This window comes from Anomaloglossus baeobatrachus, chromosome 2 (genome assembly GCF_048569485.1).
Source record: "Anomaloglossus baeobatrachus isolate aAnoBae1 chromosome 2, aAnoBae1.hap1, whole genome shotgun sequence".
In the NCBI taxonomy this organism is placed as follows: Eukaryota; Metazoa; Chordata; class Amphibia; order Anura; family Aromobatidae; genus Anomaloglossus; species Anomaloglossus baeobatrachus.
This window is the reverse complement of record NC_134354.1, coordinates 453,717,269-453,734,292: the sequence shown is the minus strand read 5'-3', so window position 1 is coordinate 453,734,292 and position 17,024 is coordinate 453,717,269.

The window sequence follows — 17,024 nt, the reverse complement described above, 5'->3', positions numbered from 1 at the left end:
GAAAATTGCTACATTTTCAAAATTTTCACCAAATGTAAGATATTTTCACAAAAAATACAAAAATATAATTCTAAAATTACCATTATCATGAAGTACAATGTCATAAAAAAAATCTCAGAATCACTGGGATATATTGAAGCGAAAAACACAACCCCTTCATTATTTTGTATAAAAATATAAATTTTATTCAGAAAAATTCTAACAAAGTACAGGTTAAAATCCAATCTGTTGGTGCATAGTTAATAGTTAGAGGAGAGTCCTTGGGCACCTTCCCTATTCTCCCCCTTCCTATCAGTGGGGGTCGGCACCCTGATACATAACGCTGTGGTGCCCCCACTCCACGTTGACTGATCTTAGTTGACCCTTTACTGTCCACTAATACGTGCTACTATCCTAGATAAGGGGCCTTACAAAAATTACAGTGGTTCTCATTCATGCCTCTCACCATTTAGTCATGATGGTATCAATAAAGCCAATATTTTTGTATTTTTATATTCCATCTGGGGTACAGTACTACTCAAATTTTCTAGGGTACAGTCATTTTACTATGCCACAATTTATCAATAGTTCATCAATTTGCCAGCATAATAGCTCGTCCTTCACCGCCCTAGGCGGTTCTCTGCCCGACGCGTTTCCCCTCCAGGACTTTCAATCAGACGGAGGTTCCTCAGGGGCTGTCCAAACCTTTGGAATCATATATATAATGGGCTGCAACAACAATGTGTCTTTATTAGTACAAAACCCGATCAAACTCCACCTAAGTTTCTATAATCCCTATCTTCCTGGACCAGTTAGTACTCACATTGTATCCAAACAAATCAGGGAATTGAATCCGTCCTTCAATGAGGAATCCTCAATCACTGAAATATATATTAAGGAAAAAGGCAATGTTCTCAAATATCTCTACCATTTCCAAGGAGTATTATCCAATCCCCCATGGTACTCACATATATACAAGGGGCTTTGTGGAAGCTAGAAGGCATCTGCCTGTAAGGCTGAGATAAGATGACGCCTGCTTATTATATCCAACCACTGGGTATAAGTATTCCTCCAATGTGGAGTTCTTGGTCACTAGAATACACATAAATGCATGGGCTCTTAAGTATCCCTTTTTCCAGACCATACATTTCCCCATAAGGTATAATACTCACTTGTTGGTGTTGCTGTGTAGTTGAGCTGGGCAACTGCCTGTGTGGCAGTGGATGATGAACGCCTGGTTACTCTGGCCGTTCATGGGGTTTAAATATCCCTCCATCTGCCTGTTATTTCCGGTCCCACCTCCTACGGAGGTATCCTATTTCCCCCTTCATCCAATGGGATCATTGATCCTCTGGGTGACAGGTCGCGTCACATCCGATCTGTCCATTTGATATAGCGATACGTCATTTCCGGTTCACAAAAACACTTCTTTAATATCTCTGTATGGTGAGTGGTAGATCGTCACTTCCACTCCCAGCATACACTGGGGGAATGGTGTGGGCGGAACTTCTCATGACGTATCTATTGGCCAGGGCAGTTGTCCCAGCAGTGAAATCTGTTTTAGTATATTCTAATCAAGTGGTGGAAACTATTTTCTGGATGAAATAATTCCTTAAGGTTATAATCAATTTTACTCATGGTGATAAAGGGAAATGTTAGAAGTTGCTGCTAGTATTTGTCTTCATCTGAATTTCTGCATCTTATATCATATAAATAACTGAAATAGCTCAGTGATTGGCTGCAGTGGTCACGTTGTAGTTGAAACATCACCGCTACTTGCCCAACTGACAACACAAGGAATATGAATGCCAATTGTAAAGATGGATATAAAAGTAATATATTTTATCTCCCTATAATACTATTAGAATGCATTTTCCCTTTAAATTAACTGCCGCATGCATCATCATCATGGCATGTGCCGCAGCCATCAACCAATAGCATCGCAGGATTTGAACTTAAAGAAAGAAAAAAAATGTCAGTTGGTGCCAGTCTGCGATTGCTCTATTAGAGAAAAGACCGACTCCATTGTGATCTGAGAAGTGAGATTATTGGATTATTACCCGGATCATTATTCGCGGATTCAGGGACAGCCCTCCACCTGTGAATTCAGCCCTCTACCTGCGGCTCTACAGAGGTGAGGATTAGAGTTGAGCGCGGTTCGAGGTTCTCCAGTTCTAGGCTCGAGTGATTTTGGGGGCTGTTCGAGATCGAACTAGAACTCGAGCTTTTTGCAAAAGCTCGATAGTTCTAGATAGGTTCGAGAACGGTTCTAGCAGCAAAAAGCAGGGCTTTTTACAGCTACAGTGTGCAGGAGCCATCGCTGGCAGCCTGCCAGAAGCTGGTAACCAAGATAAACATCGGGTATCCAACCAAAGCGCTTTGGTTAGTAACCCGATGTTTATCCTAGTTACGTGCAGGAAGCCCACACTTCCCCGCTCAGCTCGCTCCGCCCCCTCCTGCCCGCGGCATGTATTGTACACACGTACGTACACACACACACACACACACACACACATGGTCCCGCTCGGCTTACCTGCGGTAAAGAAAGTCCCGCCATCCCGACCTCAGCGCTGTCACTGTCCTCCATGGCCGCCGCTTGTCACATCACCTTCTCTCGCTTCCGACCCGAGACTGACTAGCGGTGACGTCACGGGCCTCTCGCGATACTTGGTGTGAAGGCGCCGGTCATTGAACTCAGTGACAGGGGCTGTCAGTGTGCTGGAGATCAGCGCAGGTAATGTACCTCGCTGACAGCAGCACTTGTCATGCCCTGCAGTGACCTGGGCTGACCCATTGATGTTAGCTCAGGTCACTGCACTGCTCTCCCAGCCAATGGGGAACATCCTGCTCTTCATTGACTGAGACAGTGTGGATCGTCATGGCAACCCCTTGGATTACACCAGACCTGGATTTGTTTTTCATTCTAATAAATTGGTTAAAGAGGAAATGTTTTGGGGAGTGTTTTTTCAAATAAAAATGTGTTTGTCGTCTATTTTTTTTTATTACTGACTGGGTTGGTGATGTCGGGTATCTGATAGACGCCTGACCTCACCAACCCCAGGGCTTGATGCCAGGTGACATTACACAACTGGTATTAACCCCATATATTACCCCGTTTGCCACCGCACCAGGGCGCGGGATGAGCTGGGGCGAAGCACCAGGATTGGTGCATCTAATGGATGTGCCACTTCTGGGGCGGCTGCGGCCTGCTATTTTTAGGCTGGGGAGAGTCCAATAACCATGGACCTCCCTAGTCTGAGAATATCAGGCCCCAGCTGTCTGCTTTACCTTGGCTGGTGATCCAATTTTGGGGGACCCCTACGTGTTTTTTAAATTATTTTAATTTAAAATAACAGCGTGGGGTGCCCTCAGTTTTGGATTACCAGCCAAGGTGAGGTTGCCAGCTGTGGTCTGCAGGCTGCAGCCATCTGCTTTACCCTAGCTGGCTACAAAACTAGGGGGAACCCTACGTCATTTTTTTTTTCATTTTTTTGGCTAAATACAAAGCTAAGCACCCCTTAGTGCCACAAGAAAGGCACCAAAGGGTGCTCCACTTTTTCTCCACTTTTTCTCCATTTTTTCTCCACTTTTTCTACATTTTTTCTCCACTTTTTCTACATTTTTTTCTCCACTTTTTCTCCACTTTTTCTCCACTTATTCTCCACTTTTTCTCCACTTATTCTCCACTTATTCTCCACTTATTCTCCAGTTTTTCTCCACTTTTTCTCCATTTTTTTCTCCACTTTTTCTCCACTTTTTCTCCACTTTTTCTCCGTTCTTTTTCTATGGTCGGTCTACCCATTAGCTCTGCCATGCATACTGTAGCTCTACACCTACTGCACATGTTACTTTATGATTGACATCTCTTTCGTACCAGAGCTGTCTAAGCCTACTCTGACCCCATATTTGTCATTACTATATTGTCCTTGTACTGTATTATGACATTTGTATCATGTGTTTCATTTCTTGCTGTGTTGCAATTTTTTTGCTGCATCCCAATTGTACCTCTACATTGTTCGAGTTTATGTTATTGTTCTCTCACTCTTATGTGATACTGATTATTGTCATTTTTCATGATTACATGCAGATAAGTCCAATCTGACGAAGGCTCAGGCCGAAACGTCATTTGTAACTTGTTTTGGACAAAAACATATATGCTTATGAAAAAAATTTTTTTCTTAATACGGACCAATAAAGAGTGATTTTGCATTACTATCCGTTGTGACTTACTGACTTAGTCTGGGAGATTTAGAGTGCCGAGGGTACTCACTAATTTTATCTATTATTACCTCTGAGCACCTATATGCCAGTGAGCAGAGCTTCCTCTACAGTAGTTCTCCTGATTAGGCATGCCCTTACCTCATGAGCAGGGCATTGCAGCTTTGGTAGCAACCATTACGACATGGACTCTGCTGCTGTGGACCCGAGAAGAGTGAGTGCAGATTCATTGCACCCACACTCCTCACATGAAGGGTCCGCAGTCCTAGAAAATGGGGGATACGTTCCCTGAGTGTCTCCCCCCCATATTCTAGACGGTCCAGAGTCGTCGTGGGACCCCTTTATTTTTTTTCTTACAATAAATTGGTGAAAGAGGAAATGTTTTGGGGACTGTTTTTTCAAATAAATTTCTTTTGTCGATTTTTTTTTTTTTTTTTTGTTAGTACTGACAGTTTATGATGTTGGGTATCTAATAGACGCCATGACATCACAAACTGCTGGGCTTGATCTCAGGTTACTTTACAGCTAGTATCAACCCGATTTATTACCCCGTTTGCCACTGCACCAGGGCACGGGATGAGCTGGGGTGAAGCGCCAGGATTGGCGCATCTAGTGGATGCGCCACGTCTGGGGTGCCTGCGGCCTGCTATTTTTAGGCTGTGAAGGCCCAATAACTATGGACCTTCCCACCCTGAGAATACCAGACCACAGCTGTCCGCTTTACCTTGGCTGGTGATCCAATTTGGGGGGACCCTACTTTTATTGTGTAATTATTAATATTTATAAAATAATTACAAAAAAGAGCCTGAGGGGACCTCCACATTGGATCCCCAACCACGGTAAAGCTGCCAGTTGTGGTTTTCAGGCTACAGCCGTCTGCTTTACCCTAGCTGGCTATCAAAAATGGGGGGACCCAACGTCATTTTTTTTTTTAACTATTTTTTAAATAGAAAAAATTAATGGGCTTCCCTGTATTTTGATTGCCAGCCAAGGTAACGGCAGGCAGATGGGGGTGGCAACCCATAGCTGTCTGCTTTATCTGCGCTGAGAATCAAAAATACCGCGGAGCGCTACGTCATTTTTTTAAAGATTTATTTTTACAGCACTGTGATGTCCAGCAATCAAAATACAGGGAAGCCCATTTTATTTTTAGTTATTTAAATAAATAATTAAAAAAAATATATATGGGCTCCCGCTGCATTTTTTGTATTGCTAGCTAAGGGTAATCCAAGCAGCTACTAGCTGCTAACCCCCACTGCTTGGTGTTACCTTCACTGGCAATGGAAAATCCAGGGAAGCATTTTTTATTTTTTTTGCCAAAAAACTACAAAAAAAGGACGTGAGCTTCACCATATTTTTGTATGCTAGCCAGGTATAGCAGGCAGGTGCTGGAAGAGTTGGATACAGCGCCAGAAGATGGCGCTTCTATGAAAATGCCATTTTCTGAGGCGGCTGCAGACTGCAATTCGCAGCAGTGGGGCCCAGAAAGCTCAGGCCAACCTGTGCTGCGGATTCCAATCCCCAGCTGCCTAGTTGTACCTGGCTGGACACAAAAATGGGGCGAAGCCTACGTCATTTGTTTTCTAATTATTTCATGAAATTCATGAAATAATAAAAAAAGGGCTTCCCTTTATTTTTGGTTCCCAGCCGGGTACAAATAGGCAACTGGGGGTTGGGGGCAGCCGTACCTGCCTGATGTACCTGACTAGCATACAAAAATATGGCGAAGCCACATAATTTTTTCAGGGGGCAAAAAACTTCTGCATACAGTCCTGGATGGAGTATGCTGAGCCTTGTAGTTCTGCAGCTGCTGTCTGTCTGTATGGAGAAGAGCAGACAGCAGCTGCAGAACTACAAGGCTCAGCATACTCCATCCAGGACTGTATGCAGAATTTTTTTGCCCACCAAAAAAATGACGTGGGCTTCGCCATATTTTTGTATGCTAGCCAGGTACAGCAGGCAGCCACGGGCTGCCTCCAACCCCCAGTTGCCTATTTGTACCCGGCTGGGAACCAAAAATATAGGGAAGCCCGTTTTTTTTTTAATTATTTCACTTATTTCATGAAATAATTAAAAAACAAATGACGTGGGCTTCGCCCCATTTTTGTGTCCAGCCGGGTACAACTAGGCAGCTGGGGATTGGAATCCGCAGCACAGGTTAGCCCGAGGTTTCTGGGCGCCTCTGCTGCGGATTTCAGTCCGCAGCCGTCCCAGAAAATGGCGCACTCATAGAAGCGCCATCATCTGGCGCTGTATCCAACTCTTCCAACAGCCCTGGAGCCGGGTGGCTTGTTGGGTAATCATGAGTTAATACTGGCTTTGTTTTACTAGCCAGTATTAAGCCAGAGATTCTTAATGTCAGGCACGTTTGACCCGGCCATTGAGAATCTCCAATAAAGGGTTAAAAAAAAACACCACACAGAGAAAAAATACTTTAATAGAAATAAATACACAGACACATTAGAGACTCCATCTTTATTACCCCCTGTCAGCCCTCCACGATCCTGCTCTTCTGTCTTCTTTCTTTCTAGTGTAGTAGTAGTGACGATTGTAGTGAGGATGAGGTTCCCCAGCTCATCACTTGATGAGCTGGGGAACCTCATCCTCACTACAATCCTCACTAGTGTAGTAGTAGTGACGATTGTAGTGAGGATGAGGTTCACCAGCTCATCACTTGGGGCTGGGGAACCTCATCCTCACTACAATCCTCACTACAATCGGGAAGCAGCGTGCAGCCTTCACTCTGTGAGTGATCAGTGCTGGCTGTCAGCGGTAACAGCGGTAACGCTGACAGACGCGTTACCATAGCAACGGTGCTCTCGGAGCCGCGGTTAGCGGTGACGTCACCGCTAACTGCGTTGCTATGGCAACGGTGATCTCCGTTAATGACCGGCTGTGTCAGCCGGTCCCTAACGGAACGGGGAGTCGACCGTGTGCTAGAGCATGTCGCCGGTACACGACGATACACATATGTGCACCGTGTACCGGAGAGATGCACTCGCAGGTCCTACATGACGCGTCATAGTCATGTGACCAGTCTGTAGCCAATGAGATAATAGCCACGTGACTGGTCACATGGCTATTTTGACGTCACGATAGGTCCTGCATCTCTGCTGGCAGTGCCGTCACCGGGAGGATTCAGCGATCATCGGATGGAATAGCGGCAGGAGACATAGTGCAGAAGGGATCGCGAGGACCGGTAAGTGTTATGGCAATGTTTATTAACTGTTTGTGTACATTTATAATGCATTTTTATGTGTTTGTGATTGCCTCCCATTATAGCCTATAGGTTCGAGTTTGGTTCGTCGAACGTTCGTCGAACCAAACTCGAACGGGACCCCCGTTCGGCGAACCGACCTCGAGCCGAACCGCGACCGGTTCGCTCATCTCTAGTGAGGATCACTGTGTGATGAATAAAATTGCAGATTTATATCATCACCAAAGTGACAGTTGGGATTCTACACTATTAGAAAACTGAAATAAATTGTTGATAATTCATAACTTTGATGACTATAATTAAAAACTGAGAATTATGGATAATAACCTTTAAATATGGAGAAATTGTGATGCCTGTGGATGAATATGGAGACTATCTTCTCCATAACAATTTCCAGAAATAATATATAGAAGAGCATAGTGATTATTAGACTGTATATAATAGTTATCAAATGGAGATTTTCCAGCTCAAGACATGGATTACAAATGTAAACTGTTATTTTAGATCATTTGACGTTTTACTAACCTGTGATCTAATATATAAAGCTGGTGTGTGTATGTCCGCTAAAGGAATCCGCACCGTCGCATTTACAATAACCAAATTTTGCACAGACGCCTCATGTGACTCAGGGAACGTCATAGACTATGTTTGGACGGGATAATGTAACCCCGCGCTTTACAGTTAGGGGTACTTTGCACGCTGCGACATCGCAGGCCGATGCTGCGATGCCGAGCGCGATAGTACCCACCCCCAGCGCAGCAGCGATTTCCTTGTGATAGCTGCCGTAGCGAACATTATCGCTACGGCAGCTTCACATGGACTCACCTGTCCTGCGACCGTCGCTCTGGCCGCGACCCGCCTCCTTGTTAAGGGGGCGGGTCGTGCGGCGTCATAGCGACGTCACACGCCAGGCGGCCAATCGGAGCGGAGGGGCGGAGATGAGTGGGATGTTAACATCCCGCCCATCTCCTTCCTTCCGCATATCCTACGGAAGCCGCAGTGACGCCGGTAGGAGATGTTCCTCGCTCCTGCGGCTTCACACACAGCGATGTGTGCTGCCGCAGGAGCGAGGAACAACATCGGACTGTCGCGTCAGCGTAATCATGGATTACGGCGACGCTGCACCGATGATACGATTACGACGCTTTTGCGCTCATTAATCGTATCATCGAGCCTTTACACACTACGATGTTGCATGCGATGCCGGAAGTGCGTCATTTTCAATTTGACCCCACCGACATCGCACCTGCGATGTCGTAGTGTGCAAAGCCCGCCTAAGTCTCCAAAATCCTGCCTCCATTAATATGAATGGAGGTGGGAGATGCGGGCTATTAATAGCAACTGTCAGTGGTTGCTATAAGAACAAAATAAACTGTTAGTATAAGAAGCTTATGTGTGAGGTAATAAGATGTCGGCGGGGAGACGGATAGAGAGAGACAGAAAAAGACAGACAGAGACACAGACAGAGACAGATGGGGAAAGAGGCAGAGAGATAGAGATAGAGACAGAGACAGATGGGCAAAGAGACAGAACGGCAAAGAGATAGCCCTGAAAAGAGACAGATGGGCAAAGAGACAGACGGACAAAGAGACAGACGGGCAAAGAGACAGACGGACAAAGAGACAGACGGGCAAAGAGACAGACAAGCAAAGAGACAGCCCTGGAAAGAGACAGCTGGGCAAAGAAACAGTCGGGCAAAGAGACAGCCAGGCAAAGAGACAGATTGGGAAAGAGACAGCCCTGGAAAGAGACAGCTGGGCAAAGAGACAGCTGGGCAAAGAGACAGCCGGGCAAAGAGACAGCCGGGCAAAGAGACAGCCGGGCAAAGAGACAGCCGGGCAAAGAGACAAACGGACAAAGAGAGAGCCCTGGAAAGAGACAGCACTGGAAAGAGACAGACGGGCAAAGAGACAGATGGGCAAAGAGACAGACCTGGAAAGAGACAGACCTGGAAAGAGACAGCCCTGGAAAGAGACAGCCGGGCAAAGAGACAGATTGGGAAAGAGACAGCCCTGGAAAGAGACAGCTGGGCAAAGAGACAGCCGGACAAAGAGACAGATGGGCAAAGAGACAGACTGGGAAAGAGACAGAAGGAGAAAGAGACAGAAGGAGAAAGAGACAGAAGGAGAAAGAGACAGAAGGGAAAAGAGACAGAAGGGGAAAGAGACAGAAGGGGAAAGAGACAGATGGGGAAAGAGACAGACCTGGAAAAAGACAGCCCTGGAAAGAGACAGCCAGGCAAAGAGACAGCTGGGCAAAGAGACAGCCGGGGAAAGAGAGAAACAGATGGACATACACATAGAGACAGACACAGAGATAGAGAGAGACAGACAGACAAGGAAAGAGACAGACAGAGACAGACAGACAGCTACACACAGAGACTGGGAGAGAGACAGAGACATTAACTATCACGGGCAACTCCGGGTACTACAGCTAGTTTATTATATTTGTAAAAATTAAAATTACAATAAAAGGTGATATTTTTAATCTGTGGAATGATCTGGATCATGCAAATTTGGTTTGTGGTTACTCAGCTGCTATGTAATGGCAAGATACCGGGTTCTCCAGCGAGAATATTAGCAGTTTGATAGGTGGGCTGCCATTTATTCACTTTATTAATATACAATATTGATATCATATATAGAGTGGAAGTATGAAGTACATTGTAATGGATCATCAGTCACTATACAGGAAGGTTCAGCATATTTACAGATGATTATATGGTGGATCATCAGTCACTATACAGGGAGGTTCAGGTTATATACAGAGGTTTATATGGTGGATCATCAGTCACTATACAGGACGGGTCAGTATTTATACAAATGTTTATATAGAGAATCATCAGTTACTATACAGGGAGGTTCAGGATATATACAGAGGTTTATATGGTGGATCATCAATCACTATATAGGGAGGTTCAGGATATATACAGATGTTTATATGGCAGATCGTCAAGCATATTTTTCTTTATCATAGCACATACACAGAATCAGACGTAGATGACCGGTCAAAGTCTTTTTTAATATTTTTGAAATAAGCTATATTTTTGTTTAACAGAAACAGCGCCATTACCATCAATAGGCCATGTCTGGTAATGGAATACATGACCCTATCAAGTCAATATCGGTGAGATTTAGTCCTGCCAGACATGTAATATGGGAAATATAGGTTGTTCTAGTTATGTCTAGGGGGACACATTAGGTTGGCAGTATTTCTCTCTGAGGGACTCTTTTAGAAAGATTGATGTCCGCATATTCAGGTTTTACCTCTTCTGTATATTAGTTTCCAGGAAGAGGAAGTGTGATGCCCTGGACCCCAGGGGTCACAGGTAACAACACCTACCACATTACACACACAACCCCATCCCTTGTGAGGACACACCAGTCACCCGAAGGGGAGACCTGCTGCCTCCCTCAGGGCAAGTAGGGAACACCAGGTGGGCAGAGTCAGGCGGAAAGACATGCCCACCGAGGAGACTACTGTCCTGAGGCAGGAAATACAAACAAAACAGAGTTGTACAGTGACAGTGACAGGAGGTATGGAGGAGCAGAGCTGTCAGGGACCCGGGTTGCAGCCTGGCATCCCCGTAACGTCAGGCAGGCAGACGGTGGTGGCCGCCTGCAGGAGTACCGGTATAGCAACCGGCGGAACCGTAGGGACCGGGCCAGGGTTGGAGCCCGCCGGCCCTGAACCGGGGAGTCAACCGTTTACCAGAGCACCAGAAACCGGGTACTCAGACCCCGTCCTAGCTTAGAAGCCACTGAGTGTAGGCAAATTAACTGATTGCAGTCTGGACCTCACGGGTTCATCCTCACCCAAAGTGCCGAAAGAAGGCAAAAGCCCACCGATACCGGGTGAGAGCCACCGCCAAGGGCCAAACATCCGACGGGCCAGCGCCTGTGGGCAACCGAGGGCTCCTCCGGCAGCTAAACGCCGGGAAGCGGGCTTCCACTGCCCAGGCAGGGGAGCCGAAAACCACAACAAGAGGTGCAAGGGAAAGGGGCCACCATCAGCCTCACAAGGGACACAAGCAGCCGGCTGCGGGACCCGACCATACCCGAACTTTGGTTTACCAGTGACTCTGAGTGTGAATTAATAGTGAGTACACCAGTGCCATCCGGGCACAACACCACACCGCAGTACGGCACCTTGCACCCCGACAACATCGTCGCCCGTCTCGCCGGGCCCCGGGACACACCGCCCCTACCCACGGAGGGGCTGACATCCAGGCTGCGCCTTCAACACCGATCCCGGGAGCCCCCTTCACTCCAGCCGCAGCAGTGGTGCATCCCTTCACCACGACCCGTGGGTGGCGTCACGACCTGCACGACAACAACGCGGCCCCCCGGCTGAGAACCTCATCCCACACCACCACCCCACTGCCTCCCCTTAACAGAGTGACGTGGCCCCCGGTGGCTCGTGCCACCGACAACCCGAGCCCGGACCTCAAGCGCTCGGCCCGAGCAGCGGAGTGGCCGAGCCCCTCTCAGGGCGGTGCATGGCCGCGAGGAAGCAAAAGAGAGAACTGATCGCCCTGTATGATCAGGAGGGGTAAGTAGATGAGATAACACCACTGCCGTCATCATATTCCATAAACTTACACCAGTAATCCATAGTGGACATTACAATCAGCACTACACATAGTATATACAATGTACAGCACAGAAATATATCAGATTCCCCATGAGGAAAACACTTATCATAATAAAGGGATGGATTGGTCACTTTTTTGACACTTAGGGGTAATTTACACATTGCGACATCGCTAGCATCGGCTAGCGATGCCGAGCGTGATAGTACCCGCCCCCGTCGCACATGCGATATCTGGTGATTGCTGCCGTAGCGAACATTATCGCTACAGCAGCGTCAGACTCACATACCTGCTCGGCGACGTCGCTGTGACTGCCGAACTATCCTTCCTTCAAGGGGGAGGTGCGTTCGGCGTCACAGCGACGGCACTGCAGCGTCACTAATCCGCCGGCCAATAGAAGCGGAGGGGCAGAGATGAGTGGGACATAACATCCCGCCCACCTTCTCCCTTCCGCATTGCCGTCGGGACGCAGGTAAGGAGATGTTTGTCGCTCCTGCAGGTTTACACACAGCGATGTGTGCTGCCGCAGGAGTGACAAACAACATCGTACCTGCGGTCGACCCGACATTATGAAAATGACTGACGCTACACAGACCACCGATTTTCGACGCTTTTGCGATCGTTTATCTGCGCATCTAGGATTTACACGTTGCGATGTCGTTACGCTGCGATCTGCACCGCAGCGTAACTGCATGCGTCCTGCGTCCCCAGCATAATCTATGAAGATTATGCAGGAGACGTGCGCACGTGGCGTATTAGAGCGCAGCGCTTCGGCTGCTGCCCGAAGCGCGCGTTCTAAGAAGTGACATGTCACTTCTTTCCTGCGCTCTGCATGCAGCTCCTGCTCTGTCTATGGGAGGAGCTGCAGTCAGAGCGCATGGAATCGGCTTTTTTTTTTTTTTTTCATTACGGACTCTTTCTGCAGCTATTTGAAGCGCACATGTGCTGTTCAAATCGCTGCAGAAATTTCTGCAGGAACAGTACGCAACGTGCGCACATAGCCTAACATAAAGCAGGAGAAGACCCCTTTAATACACCCTAATAATGAAGTCAGTAAAAGCTACTTTTCCCTCTCCAGAACCGGTCACTTTCCTGCTCTGGGGCATATTACAATATAACATCTCAGAGAGGTTTGACAACATGTCACTTTACTGCATTTTGTCTGAGATTGTTACATTTTAGAAGATGTAGAGTATATAGTTCATAGTGAAATAATTGTATTTCTATCCTTTTTGTAGAAGATGAATATGTCGTGGAGGGGGCGCTGCGCTCACCACGCTCGGGTCCGGCGCTGCTGCTGCTGCTCGGTGGCTCCAGCAGTGGGCCGGATCCGGGGACTCGAGCGGCGCTCCTTGCCCGTGAGTGAAAGGGGATAGTTTTTGGGGTTTGGGAAGTCGGTCCGTGACGCCACCCACAGTTTGTGGTGAGGTTGGGACACCACCGCTGCTCGGGGATCCCGGGAGCGATGACAGGGAGCAGCCGAGATGTTTCTCTCCCCTCCGTGGGTAGGGGGGTTTGGTGGTCCCGGGGCCCGGTGAGGTTGACTGGAAAGTGGATGGCAGGGTTTGGTGAGGTGCAGGGTCGCGGGGGCAGCGCGGTGCAGACGGCAAGGTGGTACTCACTCAGCCAATAACGTATACAGAGTCTCTGGTAAAACAAACGGCTGGATGGACGGGTCCCGCAGCCGGCTGCGGTGGTCACTCCCGGTAGGTTCGGGGTGACTGCCTTTCCCTGCACCTGTAGTGTGTTTTTGGCCCCGATGGCTTCCCACCAGTAACCCACTCCCCAGCTTGGATAGATGCCGAGGGAGCCCCTTTTGCCCGCAGACTCTGGCCCTGGGAATTGTAGCCTTGGCGGTGACTGTATTTCCGTTTTCTGGTTGAGCGGTTGCCTTCAAACGGCGACTCCAAGCCTGGTCGGGGTCCATAGGCCCTGCCGAATGGTGCTGGCTTCTCTTTGCTCCTCGGTTCGGTACCGGCGGGCCACCGCCCGACCCCGGTCCTACGGTTCCGCGTCGATCGGCCTCTCCTGCAGACGGTCACCACCGTCTGCCAACCTTGCTCTTAGGTGCCCGGGCCACGTACCCGGAGACGGTCAGTCTGCTCCACTACCACTTCACTCCTCTCCTTTCACTTTCCCTCACTCCACTCAACTCAACTGCCTTCCTTTTCCTGCCTCCAGTACTGTAAACTCCTCAGTGGGTGGGGCCAACCACCTGGCTCCACCCCACCTGGTGTGGACATCAGCCCCTGGAGAGAGGCAACAAGGATTTGTGTGTGACTGATGTGCCTAACCGGGGTGTGGGGTGTGTTGTTGCAGTACCTGTGACTTCCTGGCTTGTCCAGGGCACCACATTCCCCCTTGGTTAAATGCAGACTGTCCGCGGGCTACCCGTCCATCACCGGTTTTATTTTGTAACTGTAAAAGAGGTAAAAAAACATGTAAAACATTAAACATAAGCATACTGTTATGAAACTTCCCTTAACGGGAGGCACTTTCTTTAACGTTACTAACGGTACATTTTTATTAACGACACACGGCTTTCGCTCTCCCCCCGCCCAAACAACCTGGCCCTGATGCTGCCCCTAAGAAGTGGGCAGCAGCCCTTGCCCCAGTCCATCACCAGGCTGCCCGAGCGGGTACGGTCTCTTTCAGGGGACCCACGTCCATGGGGGACCCCTGAGCCCCGGAGGATCGCCACCGGTTACGGTAGTGGCGGGCTTGGGCCATCTCTTTCCTCCAGGCCCATCCTCCCAAAAAAGCCTCTCTGGATGCGGTCACGGAATTAGGCCAAAATTTATTTACATGCCACAAGTTTGTGGTTGCCCTGCAAGTTCTCGGGCTTGTCCGTAAGTAGTTCCTTACGCCAACAGCGCAAAGGGTCCCTTCAGGGACAACTTGCCGGCAACGGCCGGTTCCAATCACGATTGCAAATCAGATTACAGTTCGGTTGATTCATTTTCACTTACTCTTTCATTTAACAACAGTACTGGTGGTCCCAATGGGGACAACTTGCAGCGGAGGGGCCGCCGACTTACTGCTCGCTCTCTTGCTCCTCCTCCAGTCCCGGGTGGAAAAACACGGGTATCAATCCCTCCAGCGCATAACAGGCACGGCAGGGAAGGGCCGCCCGATATCCGTTGTTTCCGCTCCTTGGAATATAGGTGGCCTCCATGTTGTGCAAGCCAACAACTCCCTCTTCCTCCGAAACAGGTTCTGTGTCAGGCCCGGAGTCACTATCATCCATTTCTGCTCCAGGCGGGTTGCTGCCAGCTGCCGCAGTCTCCGGGCTCACCACTCCTCCTGTTGCCGCTACAAGGGGGCGCAAGCCAGACGGACCGGCAGCGGCGGGGCACACGGGCCGGGGAAACGGGGACAGTATGGGGGCCAGGGGCAGACCGGGTCCCTCAGCCGCAGCGGCCGGTCCCTCAGGGAGCAACAAGCAGTGCGTCCAGAAAGAAAAGAAGAGTGGTAGTTATGGGCGACTCACTACTAAGAGGCACGGAGGCAACTATCTGCAGGCCGGACATAACCGCATGAGAAGTATGCTGACTCCCGGGAGCAAAAATCAAGGATCTGGCCAACAGGATACCAACTATCCTCGGATCCAAGGACGAATACCCATTCCTATTGATACATGTAGGAACAAACGACACGGCAAGAAATGATCTACCAACTATTTGTGAAGACTTTGAAATTCTGGGGAAGAAAATAAAGGAACGGAACGTACAGGTTGTTTTCTCATCAATCCTCCCAGTCGATGGCCATGGTGTCAGAAGATGGAATAGGATACTAGATTTGAACAACTGGCTACGACGATGGTGCAGGCAGCAAGGATTTGGATTCTTGGACCATGGAGTGAATTACCTCTACGATGGACTTCTCGCAAGAGACGGGATACACCTCACAAAACCTGGGAAACACACGTTCGATAGAAGGCTTGCCACACTCATCAGGAGGGCTTTAAACTAGAAGAAGAGGGGATGGGAGAAAAAACAGCAGACAAGAACATGCAGCAAAAGGACAAACTAATCAAGGATACTAGATGCCGTAAAGAGGACCCAAGACAGGGTACTAAGAAGGAAGCTAAGAAAAGGGGAGCAAAACTTCTTTCCTGCATGCTGACCAATGCAAGAAGCCTGACCAATAAGATAGAAGAACTGGAGCTGGTAATGTATGAGGAAAAATACGACATAGTAGGAATAACTGAGACATGGTTAGATGACAGTTATGACTGGGCGGCTAACCTGCAAGGATATGAATTGTTTAGGAGGGATCGTAAAATAAGGAAAGGGGGTGGAGTCTGTCTATATATAAAGTCCAGTTTAAAGCCCAGACTAAGAGAAGATATTCAAGAGGGAAATGAAGAGGTGGAGTCTCTATGGGTGGAGATACAAGGAGGGAAAACTAATAAAATCCTCATAGGGGTTTGTTATAAGCCACCAAATATAACAGAAACCACTGAAAATGTATTACTGAAACAAATAGACAAAGCAGCAAATCACAATGAGGTGATTATTATGGGGGACTTCAACTACCCCGATATAGACTGGGAAACTGAAACCTGCGTATCTCAGAAAGGAAACCGGCTTCTGTCAGTAACTAAGGATAATTATCTGTCCCAACTTGTGCCGGGCCCAACTAGAGGGGCAGCCCTTCTCGACTTAACTTTAAGCAACAGGCCAGATAGAATAACAGACGTACGAGTGGATGGGCACCTAGGGAATAGTGACCACAATATAATACAATTCCACTTGTCCTTCAGTAAGGTGCCTTGGAGGGGGGTTACAAAAACGCTGAATTTCAGGAAAGCAAAGTTTGATCAGCTTAGAGAAGACCTTCGCCAAATTGATTGGGACAATGTCCTCAAAAATGGGAGCATAGAAAATAAGTGGGAAATTTTTAAATCGGTATTAAACACCCACTGCGAGCTAGCCATACCATACGGAAATAAAAGGGCTAAGAACAGGAGAAAACCAATGTGGCTAAATAAGGATGTAAAAGGGGCAATAAATAATA